Source organism: Xenopus laevis, chromosome 9_10L (genome assembly GCF_017654675.1).
Source record: "Xenopus laevis strain J_2021 chromosome 9_10L, Xenopus_laevis_v10.1, whole genome shotgun sequence".
Lineage (NCBI taxonomy): Eukaryota > Metazoa > Chordata > Amphibia > Anura > Pipidae > Xenopus > Xenopus laevis.
The window spans coordinates 94,415,806-94,439,723 of NC_054387.1; the positions used below are offsets into that span (position 1 = coordinate 94,415,806).

A 23,918-nucleotide genomic window follows, 5' to 3' on the forward strand; every position below is an offset into this window, starting at 1 on the left:
AGAACTGTTTCCAGGGTCGAGGTGTGATAAATCTCACATACAAATTCAAATTTGAGTTGGTGATTTAAAATTCTAATTTGTGAGTTTTGACCCAAAATTTTTTTTTCGAATTTACAATTCGAATCTTAATAAATCTGTTCCTGAATGTAACATTTACAGAAAATCCATAACATTAATATTTATGATGCTTTGTCTTTTTGCCCAAAATCATGTGCAAGTTAAGATGCTGTAAAATTCAAGTTTTAAGTTGATTTTCAGACCAGAAACACACAGTGGAATTCTCCAGTAACTTGGAATTAGGCCCCAAGACTGAATGATTTTGGGCCCTGGATGAAATTTGCACTGGGGCTCCAACTTTGTAAGAAGGTGTATAGTATAAAAGAAGTATTGCATAGTAATGTATCTTGTTCTTGTATCTTCTTAAAAAGGCATCTATCTACATTTTTACTCCTTAAGATAAAACTTACTTTCTTTGACTTTTTATTCTCTAAAAGGAAATACTGGTAAATAGCAATGAATGAATGAGTTCTATTTCGCTTCTCCAAAATATTCACAAAACACATTGAAATCAATAGGAGTCTTTTTGTGGCAACTTTTTTTTTTTTTTTTGTGGTGACTATTGTTTAGCAGTGTCATTTTCAGAACAAAACAAATATTGGTGAAATTTTGCAGTGGTTGTGCAAAAATATTTAGAGATGAGTGTATAGTCTCCTTATAGATTTACATACATAGTTTTCATATCTCTCTTGAAAGGGGTTGTCTATCTTCTAAACACTTTATTCAGTTGTAGGGGCCCATTCACTAAGTTCGAGTGAAGGAATAGAGGAAAAATAGTTCGAATTTCGAATGTTTTTTTTGGCTACTTCGACCATCGAATTGGCTACTTCGACCTTTGACTACGACCTTCGACTTCGAATCGAACGATTCATACTAAAAATCGTTCGACTACTCGACTATTCGATAATCGAAGTACTGTCTCTTTAAAAATTTCTTCGACCCCCTAGTTCGCCACCTAAAACCTACCGAGGCCATTGTTAGCCTATGGGGAAGGTCCCCATAGGCTTGCTAACAATTTTGTGATCGAAGGATAATCCTTCGATTGTGATGGATTAAAATCCTTCGAATCGTTCGATTAGAAGGATTTAATCGTTCGATCAAACGATTATTCCTTCGATGGAATTGAGCAAAATCCTTCAACTTCGATATTCAAAGTCGAAGGATTTTAATTCGGCAGTCGAATATCGAGGGTTAATTAACCCTCGATATTCGATCCTTGATACATCTGCCCCTAAGTGTTTTCAGATAGTACACCAGAAATAAAGACTTTTAAAACTTTCTATTTTCTTTTTTAATTTAATTTATGCAAAATTTAAGTTTAAAATAGCATGTTCCTTTCCGGTGTAGAAGAGTTTACAGAGTCAGTGATCCCCCCCTCCCACAGCTGGTCCAGGAAGACAAGAGAAGGTAAAAAATGAACCGTACCTATGCTTTGTAAAGCAAAATAAATACACCCCTTTTAATAACAATACCTTTATGGCCCTTACTGTTGTTGACAGCCATTACTTGCTACATCGTTAGAGATTCTACTGGGTTCAGGGACATGTGTACAGTATAGTTTAGGTGCCATATGTTAGGAAATGGAGGGGGGAAGGAGGGTACCCCCAAAAAAATTTACGATCTTTTTCAGCCTATCACCCTTAAAAAAGTAAAAGACGCCAGTGTTTTTTGGGTGAATTTTCGCTAGCGTTAGCCACTTCGCCCTTTAGTATATTTGCTAGCTAGTATTTAAGCTCAGTTATTTGCAGTGGTTATTCAGCAATTGCCTATTTACAAGCAGTACAACCAACATTTTCTAACAAGTATTGGGAATTGATAATTATAACATGACAATAGGACAAGAGCTATCAATTTCTTGCTGTTGTTTATGGAGATTTTTGAAGCACAGATCAAGAAATGAGCAGATTGCAAGGCTAAAAATGTGAGTCCACCCCAGAAAATCATACTGTTAACAAATTTAACATTTTGACAAATCCAAATTCTAAAGTAAGAATTTTTAATGAAGTTTCTAAAGTGGCATATAGAGACCCCAAAATGGGACTTACTGTATGCAAACATATGTTCTGGCTGCTAATGCATATCTGAATTTTATGTGTGGTACAAACTCCATAAAAGAAAGCTGATTACAGGAAGGCATGCAACCCTTTCTTTATTTTTTAACTGACAAGTTTTTTTGATTTTATTAAAAGTTACATATGAAATGAATTAATGGTAAGTATCATTAAAGAAAGCAAAAAGCATATCATGGGATAGCCTAGGAGCCTAATTTTATTATGTTTCATATCATTCTGTAGCGTATAGGTATGTTTTTTTAATTAGTGGCAATATTCATTATTTTAGCTTTCAGTGTTCGTTCAAGTTCAGGTTGTTTCCAGTTACTGGTACTGTTACCATAAGCCTTGCTGCCATCAGAATGTGTTTACTCACTCGGAGCAATGAATGGTGAATTTCTGAGGTTTTACTCCAAGTAACAGAACAAGTGGGTGCTTAGGAAATCTGGTGTATAACAGTCTAGATATTAGGTAAATCACATAATCCCACATACACAATCTTGTATTTTTACCGAATGTGCAGCATATTTCCATTATCTGTGCAGCCCCTTTTGTGGGTCACAAGCCATGCAACCCTTCCTGTCAGTTTTCTGCTTTAGCTTTGCAATCTTATGTTTATTCCTGATTAAGTGATTTTAAAACTAGCTTTTGTATTGCTGTAAGTTGATCTGTACAAGTCAGGAATTTATGTTTTTTTTTATTCCGAGTCATCCATCCATGCAGCAGAATTACATACATGAAAATGGATATTGATATGAAATCGTGAAAGCACGAAATATAAATGATAAAAAAGTTTTTAAAAAGAGCTTGGCATTTTATTCAATTTGAAAATCAGTTGGCAGGTAAACTGCTGTCTGATTATACAGTATTCTCATTCCAGTTCTACATGGAAAAGATTTATTGTAATTATGTAGCCTAAGCTCAGAAGAAGGGTAGCCTTCATAGCATTTATTACTAGCTATTTTTGGGAAGTGTTCATAGGATATTGTAATCCAACATATGATTCTTAAATGCAATTCTGAAATGTACAGTGGTGCTTTGCATCTTTATAAAGTTATACATCTTCAGTATTGGCACATTTGGTACAAATGAGGATTTCCACATCAATTGTATTTGTATTATTGTGCATTAAATAAAGAATGTTTCTGATACAAATCCCTATATTTTGGTTACTTTTTTAAGAGTCCTATATCTATACAGCAGATTTCTAAAGGTTTAGTTGTCTTCCTAGACAAACTGAAAATCCCCATCAGGAAATGTCCCTAAAGAATAGAGCACAAAATGTTCTGCTTGCACTTAAAAACTACAAAAAACAATGTTTATTTTTAATCCACTGTTATATACACAGGGGCACATTTACTAAGGGTAATTAACCCTCGATATTCGACCATCGAAGCAAAATCCTTCGACTACAAATATCGAATATTTTAATCCAACGATTTTCCTTCGATCAGAAATTGCTTGCAAAACGTATGGGGAAGGTCCCCATAGGTTAACATTGGTGCTCGGTAGGTTTAAAGTGGCGAAGAGACAGTACTTCGACTGTCGAATGGTCGAATAGTCGAACGATTTTTAGTTTGAATTGTTCGAATCAAAGTCGTAGTCGAAGGTCGAAGTAGCCTATTCGATGGGCGAAGTACCCAAAAAAAACCTTAGAAATTCAAAGTTTTTTCCCCCCCCCGAATCCTTCACTCGAGCTTAGTAAATGTGCCCCACAGTGTTTATAAAGTGCTTACAAAAACCAAAGGTAATTTTGCCCACACCGCCAACAAAATATTAGTGGGGGCATGGCCTATCCTTAAAAATAATAAACCACCATATATTAAAAGCAAAAGTGCTAACTAGAAAGTAATTAATGGAGAAGGAAAGTCTTATTCCACTTGGGGGTTCGTGCAGAAGCAGCAGCACGGGGTTTCAGGTAAGTAACTACAATCACTTGGGGGTGCCTAACATTTGGCAACCCCAAGTGGAATAAGACTTTCCTTTTCCTTTAAGAGAAAATGATACCCAAGTATTCCAAGTCTCTATAAAAATATATCACTTAAATCATTTTAATCTAAATATAGTTTTCTAATAGTATGTGCCAAAATATAATCCTAAATAGAAAAACTGTCATTTTAAGTATGATTCACAGTGCTCACACACAAACCAAGGGAACACATACATGCTAGGTTACATCAGAGAATGAATAAACAGAACTATGTCTTTACACACTTCTTGTTACAGTGGCCTGCATTAATTCCTAAAACTAGAACAGAAGGGAGCACTTGAGGGGGCACTTGTTTTGACAAATTGGGTTTATTGGTTTTTCCGCACCTCCTAACCACCCATCACCACTGTTTAGAAGTCCTTTAATCTTAGACATGCAGACAGCTCTTAAAAATTAACGTTTCGCCAAAGAAAAAAAGAGTGATTCCTTCTTCTACAGACTAGTGGAATGCGAACTGTTGCTTAGCTAATTAGCAAACCTTACACTATTGCACTTTATTAACTCTTAATTGTTTATCACAAGATATAATAATGACAACACATCAAAGTGTGGACACAATCCCCCTTATGTAATAAAAGGCACTAAGTTTGCCCGGGAGCAGTAACCCATAGGAACCAATAAGATGTTTGCTTTTAAACAGGTGAACAGTAAATGCTACTTGTTGATTGGTTGCTATGGGTTACTGCTACTGGGCAAACTTAGTGCCTTTTATTACATAACCCCCGAATTTATTGTGAATGAATTTATTTGCACTCATCAAATGCAATTTTTAAGGCATTAATTATTCCTTTCATGGTTTCCAAGTTACACACACAATCTAATTATATTTATTAACAAGGCTGTGTGACCTTGTTAGCTCTTCTTTGCAGTTCCTTTCTTTCTGGTACAAATCCATGGCACTTGTTTTGAGTCTGTCACACACAACAAATTGTGGTGTCCACAAAGTATTTTGTATGACTATACATATTTTTGTACTTTTTTCGACCCACAATTATTCTGCTCAAACAAGTGCACAGATTAGTTAACCTTTTGCATACACAAACCACCCACCCAAACAAAATTAGGTAACAATAACTGTGACCAACTACTGTATATGCTTTTATTGTATTCAAATCTGATGAGCATTTCAACTCATCTTCACCATATAATCTTTGTTAATATCTAAAGTATGTTTATATTGGGGGGGGCTAACCCACCCTAACCCTAACCCACCCTTACCCTAACCCACCCTTGATCCCTATTTAACAGTCAAGCATTGGAGGGGCAGCCCATAAGTTAGTTGCGGGCAGGACAGCTAGTGGCTGCTGAATTTCAAAGGGGGTTCACAACCATGACAGAGATGAGAATGCTGCAGAAATGACATACATTACAAAATTGTTTAATTTAATTTAATACTAAGGACCTATAGAAGAATATTTTAAAAATAACATTAAACCCCCTTTAAAATGACTCGGACACTGATGGAACTCTATATCTAAAATGTTATGGCTAGATATAATTTTATGGAATGGCTATTTTAAAAAAATAACTGTTGAACAATAATTCTGTGTTCAGAAATTAAATATAATTTGAACTTGTTTCAGCAATAATTGTACGCACACAGATAAATTAATAATACAGACAGGGAACAAACATAGCAAAATATATATTTAAAAAAAAAATAATTATATATATACATATATATATATATATATATATATATATATATATATGTATATATGTATATATATATACATATATACATATATATATATATATATATATATATATATATATATATATATATATATATATATATATATATATATATATATATATATATATATATATATAAACTGTATTCATTGTATTCTATCAATACAAACACTTTCAAAAGGTTATTATAAGCAAACTGCATTCAAGCCAGTAGAGCAAAAACTAAAATTTCTTTTACAACCCCAGCAACTGACTGATTTTGAAACTACATTTTTTAGCAAAACACATTTTGCTAATTTTTAAAAATGATGTTGGAAGCTAAAATTCAAGCATGATGTGGGTTCACCATAACTCTGAGTACAGTGAAATGTCACCTAACAATAGAATATAGACATTAAAACAAGATACAAATTACATTTCTGGGCCATAAAATGAATCCTCCTGGTCATGAGAAATTGACAGTAATTGGATATAATAAATGCCATACTTGCTTTTAAGGCTGATGTTCTGCAAGCCAGTCTGTACAATCCAAAATAAGAATATGTTTCTTCTACAAACTACTTCTGAAATGTCAGCTTATACAAGGAAGTAGCATCTGTGTAATTTCCACTGGATATCACAGGTAGAAAATAGTCATTCACATAGCAACATATTTTTGTGGTTTTCCTGAACGTCACCAGAGGGTTAGAAAAATGTTATGATCATAACCTTGTAACTAAAGGGCCCTGTTTTTGGAAAAAGCATGCACTCACATAGATACTAAATAACTAATAAAATGGGACCAGGGAATTACTCATTATATTTCTTTTGTTTCTAGTAAATTTTCTTCCATGCACTTCCATTGTACAAACCCTTTTTAAAATGTATTATTGCAGTTTACAGCATCTTATCTTAAATATGTCACTAGAAACTAAGATAACAGATTCTAAATATAAATATTGGAGGTCTTCTGATCAGTTTGATATCTAATATCCTTAGGATTCTATTAAACTCAAATCCCCTGGAGAGCCTTTATAGATACAAAAAGTGTTGCCTCATTTAAGGTAGAATAGCACTACATTTTTCACACATGAAGGGTCCTTTCTCAGGTGAATGTTACAGAAAATATGACCCACAGCATCAGCTCCATCTAGTGGCCAAATATAATGGTTCAATTGCATTTGAAGTTAATAAGTATAATTGGTTATTTCTCACCAGTCTTGGAAATGAATAGTCTTTGTATATTTTAAAAGTTTGTTCACCTTTGGGTTAACTTTTAGTATGATGTATTGAGTGATATTTTGAGACATTTTGCAATTTTTTTTCATTATCTGTGGTTTTTGAGTTATTTAGCATTTTATTCTGTAGCTCTCTAGCTTGAAATTTCAACAATCTGGTTGCTATAGTTAACCTAGCAACCGTGTATTGAATGATATATCTGACTGTTTTGCTAGCCTGACTGTCCCTTAACCCATCAGTTAGAATTCCTAACAATAATGGACTGCTGCAGCACAAATTTGGCAGCCACTCATAGAGGAACTTGGAAGATCTGATAGATAGAAAGTAGGAATTACTTTAATGGCAAACTAATAAAGCTTATGCAAAGACAATGTTATGATATATTTAAAAACAATTTCATTTCAGGTGTCAGTATCTCTTTAAAACACTATAAAAACTTGTATCTGTCACCCCAATGACTTGTATATGTTAGGCACTTTACTATAAAGCCTGCTTGCTTTGATCACTGATTAGTTGATTAATTAATCAGCTGTATATAAATGTATAGCTGGCCTAGGGCAAGTCTAATGCTGAGGGAAATGCTACTATTTCCTAATTGCTAATATTGCAGAAATGATAGGTTAGCTTGCTCCTGTCACAACAAAATGAATTAGGCCCAAACATTAGCATGCAGTTATATACTTAAGCTTTCCAAAGATCGTCATGTACACTTAAACACCGCTTGTGCAAATCCCTTACTCAATTAGGGTTACCAAGTCTCTGTCCTAGGCCCCTTATTATTTTTGTCTATAGCAAATCTTCAGGATACATTTCACTATATTAGCAGTTTAAAAGGAGTTTTTCACCTTTGAGTTAACGTTTAGTATGATGTAGTGAATGACATTCTGAGACACTCTGATGTCACCAGAAATTAAGCAGGTTTAGAAAATGCTGCAATATATTGGTGCATATAACAATGTACAGCAGAGGCAGAGGATGCACAGATGAGAAGAATTACTAGAATATTTTTGAAAACCAAAGGTTTACACAGGGAGTGAACATTTATAACAATTGGGTAGTTTCCTTTCAGGAAACATATGGCTTTTGTCTCAACAAATTTCCTGAAGAATTACATAAACTAGAGTTCAGTTGCAGTCCTCTTTTAGATTACAATCAGCAGGAAAATAAAACATTATTAGTTAACAATGCATTTTACATATATTGTCTTTCATTACTAATATTTTCACTAAACATCTCATTCATGCTGAAACTACAACAGTTTCATTATCTTACATCCACAGAAATTAAACAAAGTTCTTTCTTTCTTTCATACACAAGTGTGTTTTTTTAATGCAAAAATATGCAGGGTGCTTCGTCTAAACAAACGTAATTAAACGTGAATGGAGTAAAATGCAACTCATGAGTTCAACCAGGCAAGATATAATGGAATCAGTTAGAGAATGCGTTTAGGCGTGCTCAAACCTGAGTCTCAAATGCGCGTCAACCGCATAAAAAATATCTATGTGAATGAGCCCTTAATAGATGGTACGTTTAGAAATGAATAGCAATTTGAAGCAATTCGATACAGGTAGGAACAAGGGAGTACAAGTTGCTTCCCTATTTGCAACAGGATCTAATTATTGTGCAGTTTTGCATATATCATTCAAAGATATTGTAACCTTTCTTGGCACACTCCCTTGGACTATGATCCCACTCCCTTTCACCTGTCACCTTTACCTGCCTCACTATCAAAACAAAAACACTTTGACTAACTAATTGACACAGTCCTTTGAATATAATAGTCCCACAGTTTAAAAGATAATGTAAGGGAAAAGACCTTGAACGCCTTAAAGTAATTTCTTTAATTTATTTTACCAAGCAGAAAAAAAAATCATCTCCCATGAACCTAAATTTTGTCAGCTTCTCAGGAATACTTTAATAGATTTTGGTGTAGTAGAGACAACTGTAAACAGAATTTTAGCTTTATGTAATACCCCAACTGCAAGAATTAGGATAAATAGCATCTTGTCTCCTCAAGTTAAGATAATTACTGGCACTAGACAAGGCTGCTCGTTATTACCCATCTTATTTGTATTGGTGAGGAAACACTTTTATCCCATATAAGTCTGAACCCAGATATATCTGGCCATACAAACCATACGATTCAGGTATTTGCCAATGATTTGCTTATGTTTTCTGCCAAGCTGGTCATATTTCTACCTAATCTGTTTTTATTAGCCCATTTTGGAAAACTCTTACATTTCAAAGTGAATATGGGCAATTTAATAGCACTTAATATCAAACCGGCCTTTGTCAGTTAAGTCTTTACTGGAACAATGGTCCACCAGCACTCTCAACTATTTAGGTGGTCAAAATTATTTAATGACCATACTATTGCCGTTGCCTTACACATACAGAAAAAACTCAAGCACTGATTTCAAATTAATAAGGCAGCACCTAAACTACAAACCCTGCTTTTATCCCAAGTTTAGACCCTAAATCATTCTCAATGACTTATGTAGAAATGTTCACACATCATCAAGAGCATCTAAGGTGAGAGAAATGTCATATAAAATAACCACTAGTGGGTACTACACACCTTTTAAATTTCAGAGTATGCTCTTGTCTTCTTCCAACTTTTGTTGGAGGTGTAACTTGGAAGTGGGCTCTCATACATTCAATGTTCTGTAATACAACCATTTTGAACAGATATATGTTTTTTTGTTAACAAGACAGCACAAATACACATCAGTGAAAATGATAAGCCTCTGTTATATTTAATTTTGACTTAGGCTCTTTGTACATGCATGCAAGAGGAAGATGCATTTTCAGTGCAGATCAACAGAGCTGGGGAAGGCAATGGGTCTGCTTCTCTCCATCTGCAAAAAAACCCTCCTTTACCATATGGGTTAATTTAGCTGAAGGGACCAGTTGAAGAGGAAGTCACTTCTATGTTACATAACAACATTGATTTACATCAATTTACATAATTTGTATATTAAACCAATTGGAAACCATTGCTAACAGCACTTAAAATTGAATACCATTTTATCTATATTTACAGTATTTACTACTATAGAAGTATGTGGATAATGAAAGCTGTAATACAAAAGCTGATTGCAATCCAAAAAGTTGCCATAACAACATTACTGCCCTCATTATGAAGAACTACATATAATGCTTCAAATGAAAGTTCAGTTCCTCAACATACCTATCAAGGTGGCCTCCAGTTTATTGATCATTTCTGTGTAAAAAAGATCTCCTGCTAACTGTTTATAATGTCTTTTAATGTATTTGCAAACAGTAATCATGTACCCTCTCAAGTGCCTCTTCTCCAGAGAAAACCCCAACCTTGATAGTTTACCCTCATAGTTGAAATCTTCCCACCCACGTACCAGTTTAGTTGCATGTCTCTGCACTCTCTCCTGCTCATTTAATCCTGCTTAAGGAGTGAAGCCCAAAACTGCACTGCATACTCAAGGTGAGGCCTTACCAAGGCAAAATCATGTTGTCTCAGTTTAACGTTTTTCATGGTTCATAGAGAGACATTTTGGATTTTTGCATTGCCCCTTATAGGAGTTTGTTCCTGGTGCTATTTGAGCTTTGTGCTATTCTGTTTGAACCTGTTTGATTCCTGTTGTGACCCCTGCCTGGCTATTTGACGATCCTGACTTCTGAATCAAGACCAGGGTGCTTGGCATCTGTTCTGACTTAAGGGTGCCAACCGTTACATTATAACAGGCCATGGACGAAGAAGGTCAAGCCACTGCTGCCACTGCTCCTTCCACTACAGAAGCGCTACTCCCCACTCTATTACAGCGCCTGGAGGAACACGAGCAGAGGCAAGATTACCTTATGCAAGGTTTTCACAATCTGACACGCCGTCTGGATTCTGCTGTACAGTCTCCAATTCCTGTGGTCACCCCTCCTATGGCTGCTCCTGTGGGTTCTCCTTACATGCTGGGTAACGTACCTAAGACCCATGAGCCTAAAATTGTCTTCCCTGAGAAATTTAATGGGGATAGAACCCAATTTTTTGTGTTTAAAGAGGCATGCAAACTCTACCTCAACCTCTTCCCTCAATCTTTCAGCACTGGCGAGGAAAAAGTGAGGTTTGTAATGACCCTGTTACAGGGTGATCCCCAAATTTGGGCCCTAAGGCTACCCTCCACAGATCCTGCCCGCTATTCCCTAGAGACTTTCTTTAAAACTATGGCGATACTCTACGATGAACCGGATCGTGCTTCTTCAGCCGACTCCGTGATTCGTAAATTACACAAGGGGAAGTGGGATGCGGATGTGTATTGTACTGAGTTCCGCTGGTGGGCAGTAGAAACTGGTTGGATCAACATGGCTCTTTGCAGCCAGTTTCGTATTGGGCTTTCAGATTCTGTCAAAGACAGCCTGGTAAATTATCCCCTATCTTCCAACCTGGATGATCTCATGTCTCTTGCCATCCAGGTAGATAGAAGAGAGAGGGAAAGAAGGGGTGAGAGGGGTACTTCTTTTCAGTCTGGGTTTACCAATGTTATTTTCCTAATGTGGTGACCAATGTTAAGTCCCCTAATCCTTCCGTGCCTCTACCTCAGGAGGAACCCATGCAATTGGGCATATCCCATCTAACTCCTGAGGAATAGGCCCGCTGGTGGTCCCAGGGTTTATGCATTTACTGTGGGGAAAAGGCTCATTTCCTAAATCAATGTCCTAAGAGGCAGGGAAACTTTCAAGCCTAAATGGAGAAGGGGAGCTCCATTTGGGTGCAGAAGTTTCCTCTCCCCATTATTCCTCTAGGTTTTTGATACCGGTTAAAGTGGACCTGTCACCTACACATAAAAAGCTGCACAATAAAAGTCCTTTGCAAATTAAATATGAAGCCCCAAAAATTGTTTTCATTAAAACATCCATACCTGTTATAAAGGTGTTTAAATATCTGAACTGTCAATTAAATATTACCTGCCCCGCCTCTATGCCCGTGGCATAGAGGAGGGGCAATCAATTACTTTCACTTTCCATTCAGCACTTCCTACATTTCACTGCTCTCCTCACATTCCCCCTTCCCTCCTCAGGCTCTATAATTGTGTAGGGCACTGCACATGGACATCAGGTCCCCCATTCTGGTGCATACACAAGATTTTGGGGTGATACACAATTTCCCTTAATAACTGTGTCCACTAAATGGCTGCTGCCTGCTTGCTGTGATTGTATAATTCCAAGAGAGAAGGAAACAAAATTTAAATAATAAATACCGTGTAAGTAAAGTTTATTTTGCTCAACTAAGATGATAGAAAAAAATTTGAAATTATTTCTTAGGGTGACAGGTCCCCTTTAAGTTAACCTAGCCTACGGGCTGTCAAGGTGTCTGCTTTTGTGGATTCAGGGGCGGAAGGGAATTTTTTGGATGCTGCCTTCGCGGCTAAATTTTGTGTTCCTTTAACCCCCCCTAGTTCCTCCTATGAGGATATTAGCGGTTGATAAAAAACCTTTAGGGTTTGGTCTGTTGATGATAAAGACAGTGGTCTTATCTTTGTGTTTCAATAACTCGCATTGCGAGGAGTTAGTTTTCTTTATTATTGAGGGTGCTTCTTCTCCGTTAATCTTGGGGTTACCTTGGTTGCAAGCACACAACCCACATATTCACTGGGTAACTGGGGATATTCTCCAATGGGGTTTAAAATGTCAGGGGTCTTGTATTCCCCCGGTGGTAGCAACTATATCTCTAGAGGGTTTACCTGCAGCTTATGCAGATTTTGCAGATGTCTTTTCTAAGAAAGCCGAAGAGACCTTATTCCCAGATAGGCAGTATGACTGTCCAATCGACCTCATTCCTGGGTCAACTCCCCCTCAAGGCAGAATTTACCCTTTCTCCTTGCCTGAAGCCAAGGCAATGAGAGAGTATATTCAGGAAAACCTTGAAAGAGGTTTCATCAGACCCTCTAGTTCCCCTGCTGGTGCGGGTTTCTTTTTTGTTGGGAAAAAAGATGATGGTCTTTGCCCCTGTAACGACTACAGGGGGCTAAATAAGATCACCATAAAAAAACGTTACCCCCTTCCTCTAAATTCAGTTATTTGATCAGGTTAGAAATGGCAGTATTTATTCTAAGCTTGATCTTAGAGGTACATATAACCTCATCCGTATCAGGGAAGGAGATGAGTGGAAAATGGCCTTTAACACCAGGGACAGCCACTACGAATATTTAGTAATGCTGTTTGGTCTTTGTAATGCCCCCGCAGTGTTTCAGGAATTTGTCAATGACATCTTCCGGGACCTGCTGGGGTTATTCGTAGTGGTCTATCGATATCCTGATCTTTTCTTCCAACTTGTGTGATCACCGTAAACATGTGCGGGAGGTGTTACGCAGGTTGAGGGAAAACAACCTCTACGCCAAGCTAGAGAAGTGCACCTTTGAGGTTTCGTCTGTCCAATTTTTGGGGTTTAATATCTCTAGTAAGGGTCTGGAAATGGATCCTGGAAAAGTTAAGGCGGTTCTGGATTGGGCTCAGCCTCTTTCTTTGCGGGCAACCCAAAGGTTCTTAGGGTTCGCCAACTGTTACCGCCAATTTATGTATACATTTTTTTGATAGTGGCCCCTATAACTAATTTAACTAAAAAAGGTGCAGATCCGAGTATGTGCCCCCCCCCAATGCTATTTAAGCCTTCAAACTCCTCAAAAAGGAGTTTGTATCTGCCCCCATTCTTCGTCACCCTGACAGCACTCTTCCATTTATTGTTGAGGTTGGGGTGGGGGCAGTCTTTTCTCAAAGGCATCCAACAACCAACAAGGTACACCCTTGTGCCTTTTTCTCTAAAAAAATTTCCGCCTGCTGAGGCTAATTATGATATTGGGAATAGAGAATTGTTGGCTGTTAAGTGGGCCTTTGAGGAATTGTCGACATCTGCTGGAGGGTGCTAAGCATTTGATAACGGTCTTTACTGACCACTGCCAAGCGGTTGAATCGTAGGCAGGCCAGATGGGCTTTATTTTTCAACCAGTTTAATTTTTCCCTTACCTACAGGCCTGGTTCCAAGAACACTAAGGCAGATGCACTCTCTAGGAGTTTTGAATCTAATTTGTCCGAATCTAGTGAGTGCATTCCCATCATTCCTAGTGAACTAATTGTGGCAGCTCTGGGATCAGACCTTGCCACACTATTATCCTCAGCTCAGTCTTCTGCTCCTGTAGAAACTCCCTCTGGGAGATTATTTGTACCTGAGGATCTTAGGGATCAGGTTCTGGGTGAGGTTCACAATTCCAAAATGGCAGAACACCCTGGTATCGCGAAAACGGTGTCTCTTTTATCCCGCAATGTTTGGTGGCCTTCATTTAAGCCAGACGCTAAAAATTTCGTAAGTTCTTGCCCAGTCTGTCAGAGATCTACATCCTCTAGGAATTTGTCACAGGGGTTGTTGAGGCCACTACCCATTCCTGATAAACCCTGGTCCCATCTTTCGATGTATTTCATTGTTGATTTGCCCCTTCTCAGGGGAAAACTGTGATTTGGGTGGTGGTGGATAGGTTCAGCAAAATGAGCCACTTCATTTCCTTCCCACACATCCCTTCTGCCAAAACATTGGCCGAGTTATTCATTTCTAATATTTTTAAGTTACATGGTTTTCCTGTTAATAATGTTTCTGATAGAGGGGTACAATTTGTTTCAAATTTTGGAGGGCATTCTGCTCCTTGGTTGGGATTGAGTTGTCATTTTCTACTGCTTTTCACACTCAAACCAATGGTCAAACTGAAAGGGTTAACCAGGTTTTACGTGTCTGACAACCAGTCCTCGTGGACTGAACTATTACCCTGGGCAGAATTTGCTTACAATAATGCAACTCATTCTTCAACTGGTGAATCTCCATTCTTTATTGTTAATGGTTTACATCCCAAAGCATTTTCTTTTTCTGGTTCATCGTCCCCTGTACCCTCTGTTAATTCTTCTGTCAAACAGTTTGCAAAAATTTGGTCTGGGGTGCACGACTCTCTTTCTGCAGCTACAGCCGCTCAGAAAAGAGCAGCCGATAGGTCTCGTAGAGAGGCACCCAAATACCAGGTAGGAGACTCTGTCTGGTTATCTACAAAAAACATCAAGCTTAAGATTCCCTCTCTCAAATTGGGGCCTAGGTTCATTGGCATATCCCATTGTTGAAATAATTAACCCTTCTTCTGTTCGTCTCAAACTACCTGTCAATTTTAAAATCTCTTACTTGTTTCATGTGTCTCTTTTAAAGCCAGCTTCACAGGTCCGTCAGCTGTCTGTTCCTCCCCCAGTGTTGGTTGAAGGTCAGTCTGAATTTGAAGTCCAAGAGCTCCTCGATTCTCGCTTTGTGTGAGATAAGCTCCAGTATTTAGTTAAATGGAAAGGATACGGCCCTGAGGAGAACTCTTGGGTTCCAGTTAGTGACATCAGGGCTGACCGCCTCAGGAGAGAGTTTAATCTAAAGTTTCCTGTGAGACCTGGGGGTCCGGTGGCCCCTCCCCGAGGGGGGGTTAATGTAACAATGACTACTCACCCGGGTGGTCTAGCGGTTTGAGGGGGTAGGCAGGGATGCCTGCCGCCCCCTCGATGGGGACCCCCAACACGATGCCGCTCCTCTTTGATTTTACGATCCTGACTTCTGAATCCTGACCCTTGCCTGATTACCAACTTTGAGTCTGCTTAACCCCTCTGATTGACTTCCTGGTTTGACCCTGGCCTGCCTGAATACGTTTATTCTCTGCCTGCCCCGACCCGGCCTGATCTGACTACTCTATTGCCTAACGCCTTGTACTTCGACCTTCTGCCCAAAGACTTTGCATACCGTTGTGCCCCTTTTGCCTGGTCAGAACCTTTTGCCTTGCACCTCTCGTTATAAGACCTGGCAGCATCTGAGTAGCTGAGGGCTCCTCCCGAGGCCAAAGGCGGCTGCTACAGGCGGAAGCACGAGCCAAGACCAGGGTGCTTGGCATCTGTTCTGACTTTAGGGTGCCAACCGTTACACAAACCATCTCTGCTGCACCTGTCTGTAAATCCCTACACTGGTTACTTAAACTTTCTCATATGAAAATTAAACTCCTGATCGTTACATACAATACTCGCTTTTTCACCATCCTAAATTAAACTGGGCAAACACCAATTTTCTCATTTGGTAAGGTCACCAAATGATCAGACCTGCAGGCTTATGGGGACCCATTAGACAAGAACCATTTCAACACAGATGCATTTCTCACTCAATGGTATTTTGTAACCTGCCTGCCTGATATAGATATATCGCTCAGGCATTCCTTTGGGAGGCCCCCATACACAGGCAAAAAGCTATTGACTAGGTCTGGTGGGACAGCTATTTACTTGGTCTGAGTTGGAAACTTTCATCAGTCACCTATGGCCAGCTTTACACCACAAACCCTGTCTCCAGGTACCCTCCAAATCATCAACCTCATAATATCCTCCATACCTACAGAACTGAAGAAGAGCAGCCCCCACCTGTGGAATTCATTACCACACATCATCAAACATTCAAACACTCCCCTACCCTGCATAGTTTCATATGTTCCCTTAAAACTCACTTTTTCCACTAAGCCTACAATAACCTATTAACCTCTGCCAACTCTCTACTAAAGTCCTTAATTCCCACAAAAGCATTCTCTCTTCACATATTGCAAATTTCACTTTTGTTCAAATATGTATTGTAAATAGTACTTTTACGTTCAGAATGCTAAGAGAGTGAGTAGATGTATCTATAAAAAGGCTTGTGCTTAGCTTCTTTAGGAGGTAACATTAAACAAATTTCTCTGATGAGCTGCAGACTGTACAATTCTTTTGATAAGCAGAATCCCATGAGCCTTCCTTCAGTTGCCATCTTTAGAACAGGAAGCTTAGTTAATACTGGCACATCCAATATCCAATGTGAGTTTCTCCAGAAAAATATGCAAGCTTTTCTTTATTAATGCAAACTCTAATACAAAGCTTGCATAATAACACATCACCAAATACATGGACTAATACTACATAACTTCATCTGTATTTGGTCACCTATCAGAACGCTGTGCCCTGTCCACCCATTTCCTATTTTTCTTGGAAACTATTGGAGTACATGGTTTCATGGTTTCCCCCATTTAGTTTGATGGGGGTCTTAATAATAGTGGGGGAACTACACAACAAAATATCAGCAACCCCTCATATGAACGAATAAATAAAGACATGAATACGCTCTTACCAGTACAGGTATTATCCAGAATGCTCGGGACCTGGGGTTTTCCAGATAATGGATCTTTCCGTGATTTGGATCTTCAAACCTTAAGTCTACTAGAAAATCATGTAAACATTAAACCCAATAGGCTGATTTTGCCTCCAATAAGGAGTAATTATACCTTATAATTATACCCTGGGATAGTACAAGGTACTGTGTTATTACTACAGAGAAAAAAGTGGAGTCTATGGGAGACAGCCTTTCTGTAATTTGGAGCTTTCTGGATAACGGGACTTCAGATAACGAATCCTATACCCGTATAAATTAATAGCCATTATTAAAAAATTTTTTAAAAAAAGCTGCATAAGCTAATAATAGAATTTTGTTACAAGTTTTTATATTACAAATAACCACAGGTCCAGAGATCCAAGTTATCACTTGGTTGAATAAAGAGAAATAAAGAATAAAGAGAAAAAAAACATCATACAAAAGACTGGATCCCAGTGACACTGCCTATAGTGCTCATTTACTATGAATTATTAAGGCAGTGAACAAGGTACAAAAGAACAGGATCCAGGCAGAGCCATATTTATATATGGGCACCTGAGGACCTGTGCCTAGGATGGCAGCTTTATGGGGGTGGCCCTCAGGTGCCTAATCGATCATTTTTCTAAATGAAAATAAAAACCTCCCAAGCCATGGGAGACTACCTGTATTAATCCAGCAGCGAAGCTGCTGAAGTGAGGGGTCAGCAGGCAATTTTTTTGGCGGACGTGACATTACTGGTGGAAGTGATGTCACGTGTTGCAGAATCGACATCATACGCAGCCATGCATGTGATGCCTCTGCGCTCTGTTTCCTTCATAATACTTCATGTAACAATGTCTTCAACCTGTCTAAGAGTTTCCATCTCAAAGATATCTCACATACCCCTTAAAAGGTTGGTTCAACTTAACTTGTTTTATAGAATGGCCAATTCTAAGCAACGTTTTAATTGGCCTTCGTTATTATACTTTTTCAAATATTTGCCTTCTGGCTCTTTCCAGCTTTCAAATGGGGATTACTGACCCCATCTAAAAACAAATAGCCTGTAAGGCTACACATTTATTGTTATTGCTACTTTAAATTACTCCTCTTTCTGTTCAGTTCCATCCTATTCATTGGCCAGTCTCTCATTCAAACCAATGCATGGTTGATAACATAATTTCGACCCTAACAACTAAATTGCTGAAATTGCAAACTGGAGAGCTGCTGAGTAAAAAGCTAAATAACTCAATACCACAAATAATATTTAAAGGTGAACAACTCTTTAATTGTTTTCAAGGACTCCTTTTCTTATAGGCACAAACTGCATCCACAATGTTGTTTATCCCTCATAGATTCAAAGAATCTTTTAATCTTACCAAACCACATGCTGCTAAACTCTGAAACATATTTATAAGAATTGACCTCTTTAATAAACAGAATAGAAATTGAAAAACATCCAAATGAACCTTATGCTCTGTAACAGTCTCAGTGTAACTTGATAGTTACTCAATTACTGTCAATGTCTTTGAATTAAGAGGACATTGAGTGCTGTTTTATCAGATAATTCCTTAAAATGAATAAATGACTTGCATTTGAATTCTCAATGAAGGAACTGAATTCAATAGAGACAGATACTTTTGCAGGGTTTAGAAAAGAAGCACTAAGGAAGTGTTGGTATGAGGCCCTGCAGGGGAAAGTCAGAAATTGTTCAAAAGATAAGCAGAGTATGTGCACATCCATCTTTCATTTAGGACACCTACATTAAGAGGACTATTTATCATACTGTGTAAAAAAAAGTGAAGTGATGCAGTGATGTTGCCCAAATCAGCAATCACATTTTACACATCATGATAAATAGACCCCTAAGCCTCTTTTTAAGAAAACTGGAAAAGTAAAAGCAGGTTTTGTGAAATGGATTGTGGATTTATACAAAGTGGAAAAACTGATGAGCACATTAACACGGAAAGAGTTCACTTGGAGCAGGGGTCAGTAGGGAGGGTTTGATAACATTTAGGGGCAATGTAAATGCCCCTAAGCAATGTAAGAAGGTCAAGAAAATAGAGAAGTCATAAGAAATATGTCAATTAACCTTGTCACAAAGAGAGATGACTGCTCATGAATATTCCATTTTGTCTACTTAATATTTTCATGTATCGAAAACAATTATTCATATTAATAGATTTGCCAGAAAACTTACCCCTATAAAATATTTCTTAACTAAAAAAACAGAAAACAATAATGTTTTTATACTGTTGAGGAGTTTGGCAACATAACAATGGGCATGAAAGTATGTGAACCATCACAGTGGCTGGCTCAAAGTTAACGTGGACAAGGCACCCCAGCAGTTTTATCCAGACCTCTTTTTCTGATTTTTTTTCACTCATTTTCATCAGATATGGTACCTTGAAATCTTGTGTAATTCCAGTATTTAAAAAGGGATTACAATCTCAGCCTGGAAATTATAGGCCCGTAAATTTATGACATCTGTGATGGGCAAGTTACGTTGTATTTGAAAGTTTATTTAGGGATCACATTCAAAATGATGTTCTGGAGAATGGCATTATGAGCAGTAATCAGCATGGCTTTCTTAAGTTCCTGTCCAGAGGTTGTTTGTCAGTGGTACTTCTTTTTTACTTGATGTAGCGTTCTTAGTGGGGTCCAACAGGATTTTGAGTACACTTTTATTTAATTTGTTGATTAAAATTAAAGGGAGGGCATTCAAAGTAATGCATCAGTGTTTGCAGATGACACAAAAAAATGTAATCCCATCCAGGATATGGCATCTTTGCAGCTCGATCCTGACAAACTGACAATTTGGGCAACTAAGTGTCAGATGAGATTCAGTGTTGACTTACAGCTACAGGTAAGGTTATAAACCTAACCAAGTAAGGCAAATCCACAATAGAGAAGAACCTATGGGTACTCGTAGCCATAAATTCATTGTGTTTAAGATAGTTTACCTTTGCCAAGAAGTGGAGTGTGGGATGATGGAATAAGTCAAGGATATATGGACTAAAGGAGAGGAGAGAACCATTTTCTACATACATCATATTTTACTGATGATGTGATATCCATATAAAACGAAATCTGAATAAAAAGTGAAACTGACAGCCAACATATACTGTATATATAATTGCATACATAGGGGCAGATTCATTAAGGGTCGAATTTCGAAGTTAAAAATACTTCGAAATTCGACCCTCGAATTGAAATCCTTCGACTTCGAATATCGAAGTCGAAGGATTTAGCGCTAATCCTGCGATCGATCGATCGAAGGATTTTTAGTTCGATCGAACGGTTAAATCCTTCGAATCGAACGATTCGAAGGATTTTAATCCAACGATCGAAGGAAAATCCTTCGATCAAAAAATCACAGGCAAGCCTATGAGGACCTTCCCCATAGGCTAACATTGACTTCGGTAGGTTTTACCTGCCGAAGTAGAGGGTCGAAGTTTTTTTTAAAGGGGAAGTACTTTGACTATCGAATGGTCGAATAGTCGAACGATTTTTCGTTCGATTCCGTTCGAATTCGAACAAATTTAACCAATTCGATGGTCGAAGTACCAAAAAAATACTTCGAAATTCGAATTTTTTTCATTCGAATCCTTCACTCGAGCTTAGTGAATCGGCCCCCATAGTGTATATATATATTTATTTACACCTGGAATTGTGTTTTCATTGGTATCCACTTTTCATTTCTCTTTAAAAAAATCTTGCAAAGTGTAAGCACTTTACCACAACAATGGGATCAAGGACAGACCCATGAAGCAGCCATGTTTGTTCTTCATTGAAATGCCTCCCTATAAAAAAAAGGGAGTAGGTCTAGCCCATCGCAATACCTGCCAATGCTGGACCTGTGGTGCTCTTTCTACCTTTAGCTTGATTCAGCTCTATGTGTGGGAAGGAGGAGACCCGTTTGAAGCAGGCACGCAACGGAAAGCTAAAGCATGTCTGCTATTTAGTTCTGTGTGTGAGTAGGGGGGAAGAGAGAGATGGAGGGAGTGGCCATTGTAGCAGGCAGGCAACAGAAAGCTAAAGCCTGTCTGCTGTGGAGTTATCTATGCAGGGAGTGGGGAGAGCCCCTTGAAGCAGGCAATGAAGATAGGAAAGGGCAAGCTGAACAGGGATGGAAAACGTGAACAGTATTAGGAAGGTCTGCAGTGTAACACTTTCTGAAAACAGAAGGTATTTACATGCTTCATGCTATACACATAGCACTGCCTTAATACCAAACTTTTGATTTTTACTTATGGGCAGAGACATTCAAATCACAGGGACATAAAGTAGTGATTTACATGGTACCCCCAAACAGTGTAGGTCTCTATAAAAAGATATTGCATAAAACAGCTCATACATACCTCCCAACATTTTGGAAATGAAAAGAGGGACAAAAAGGTTGAAGTGTGTAGTGCGGCAATTTATTTTGACCACGCCCATTTTGTGGCCACACCCCCTAATTACCATGTTCATTTTACAAAATTTGGCAGGTTATGAAAGTTTGAACATATTTCTGTGGTTTTCTTTCATGAAGGTGAATTGCCCTTTAAGCTGTGAGTCTAACTTTTCCCAAGGGACCTGTTATTTTATATTGTTAGAATTACTTATTTGCTTATCTCAAAATTGTTACAAAAGTATCTTATCTGTTGCTGTGGCTGTTCTGGGCTCTCTGCCAAAAGCAAATTAAATCAGAAACGTTGTTTCTTTTTATGGCTGTTCAGTGCAGAGCAAAACGGGACTTTTCAGTACAAACGAGGGACTGCGGGTTTAGCTGACAGTTGGGAGGTATGCTCATATGTAAAATCCTGCTTCATGTAAATAAACCATTTTCATAATAATACACTTTTTAGTAGTATATGCCATTGGTTAATCCTAAATAGAAAATTGCCGTTTTGAAAAATAAGGGCCGCCCCCTGGGATCCTGCGTTTCACGGTGCACACAAACAAACCAAACAAACCATACATGTTAGGTCACATGAGCCAATTAACAGACAGAGTTCTGTCTTTTGCTTCCACACTTCTTCCTGTTACAGTTAGAGCTGTAGTATTTCTGGTCAGGTGATCTCTGAGGCAGCACACAGACCATCATGAAATGGTAATTTGTGGTAAGAGATGTAAAAGGACAATATTTACTTAAATATGTATTCCAGTTTGGTAAGAGTATTTAATATGCCACTCAATATGATATAAACTATACGTTGCTTAATTATTAATTTATAGTTTGCCTTTAAAGAGATACGGACACCAGAAATTAAACCTTTTTTAAAATTGACTTTGCATGCTTCTTATAATAAGTATTTGCTCAATGCTTTTACATTACCTAGCTGACTCCCTGTGATTGCCTATGAGAGGGCTGCCATATTTGTGCAGCAGGAATCCATTAGCATTAAGGCAGTGCTATGTGTATAGCATGTAAATTCCTTCTGTTTTTAGAAGGTTTTGCGCTGCATGTCTTGCATGTGAAGGGCTTTTTGGCTCCTTTTAACCCATCTCAAGCTATCCAGGTTGGTTTCTCTTATTGGAAAGGTCCAGAGAGGGTAAAAAAGGTCACGTTATCTTAGGCTGGTTGCAATGTTCCCTCTAATTCCTGCTCAGCTATGTGTGCACACATATTAAACTTGTGCGCACAGTTTTCAAAATCTCTGTGCTCAGGATTTATACAAAAGTATGTATTTTCCTACAAAATTATTTGTGCGTACCACAATTTGTTGTGTGCGCTGCCCTCAAAAATTGTGCACACGAGCGCACATCTTAGAGGGAACATTGGCTTGTTCAAAGTAAAGGAAAGTTTATGACGTCAGCTAGCTCCACTTTTGACAGACAGCTTAAGAAGCTACAGTTGGGTTGCCAGACAGTGGAGTAACTACTGAGGGAATGTCGGGTGTGATTGCAGCCAGGCCTGCTCCCCCTCAGGGCCCATCGGAGACCACCAGTGGGGTGGGGGGGGCCTGGAAGAGGACAGTTAAGTTGCTGTTGCCATAGAGTCAGGTCCAGGATCTGCAATAGGAAAAGCACCACTCAGGGGAAAAAAAGTCAACTTGACCTATAGGTAGGTTTGGATGTAGATTCATATTTTGATAAGAACTTTTTTGGTGTAGGTATCACTTTTATATTAAATAATATATGGATAACTCATTACAAGGGTAAAGTCCTGTCATCTAAAGCATTGTTACAATCATTAGTATTATTATTATTATGTGTTTATAAAGTTTCAAAATATTCCAAAGTGCTGTAGTATAAATAAGGGCATGCAGTGAACCTAGATTACATTAAAACACAAGGAATGTGCCAGCTTTAGAACACCAAAAAATAAACTTAGATTTGTTATGGGAGAAGAGGTCTCTAATTCATATCTATAAGAAACTAGAAGGTTCAGAAAACATGATATAGTCCCCGGGCGCTCGAACAATGCTTTCCTCTGAAAATAGCTTAATACAGGAAAAAACAGTAAATGTTTCCACTGCACTCTAACTGCCAGCTAAACGTTTCTCCGCTGCAGCCAAGAGAAATGAATATGGATTTTAGCCAATGGGTGTTGTTTCCCAAAGCTTGGATAAAACCATTTTTGACCAAAGGAAAGTAGCAACAACATATCACAGAGCACATGTAGGAGTGGCAAAGCAGAGCTTAAGTAAAACACACGTATAATCCAGGCCAGAAGCAAACATTATTAGCTTTTGCATTTGGGATATTTCAGCTCCCACCTCCCACTGGGTGGAGCAGGGCTTTAAAAGACACGAAG

The 23,918-nt window shown here is 38.2% G+C and overlaps 1 protein-coding gene across 1 annotated transcript in view; it reads right to left on the bottom strand.

The window, feature by feature from the left end:
* The window catches only part of stat4.L (signal transducer and activator of transcription 4 L homeolog), a 62,864-nt gene extending 56,488 nt beyond the window's left edge, over positions 1-6,376 (bottom strand). The window contains exon 1 of the mRNA XM_018236240.2: positions 6,281-6,376. The gene's annotated coding sequence lies outside the window, so the exon portion shown is untranslated. The remainder of the gene's footprint in view (positions 1-6,280) is intronic.
* Positions 6,377-23,918: the final 17,542 nt, after the last annotated feature.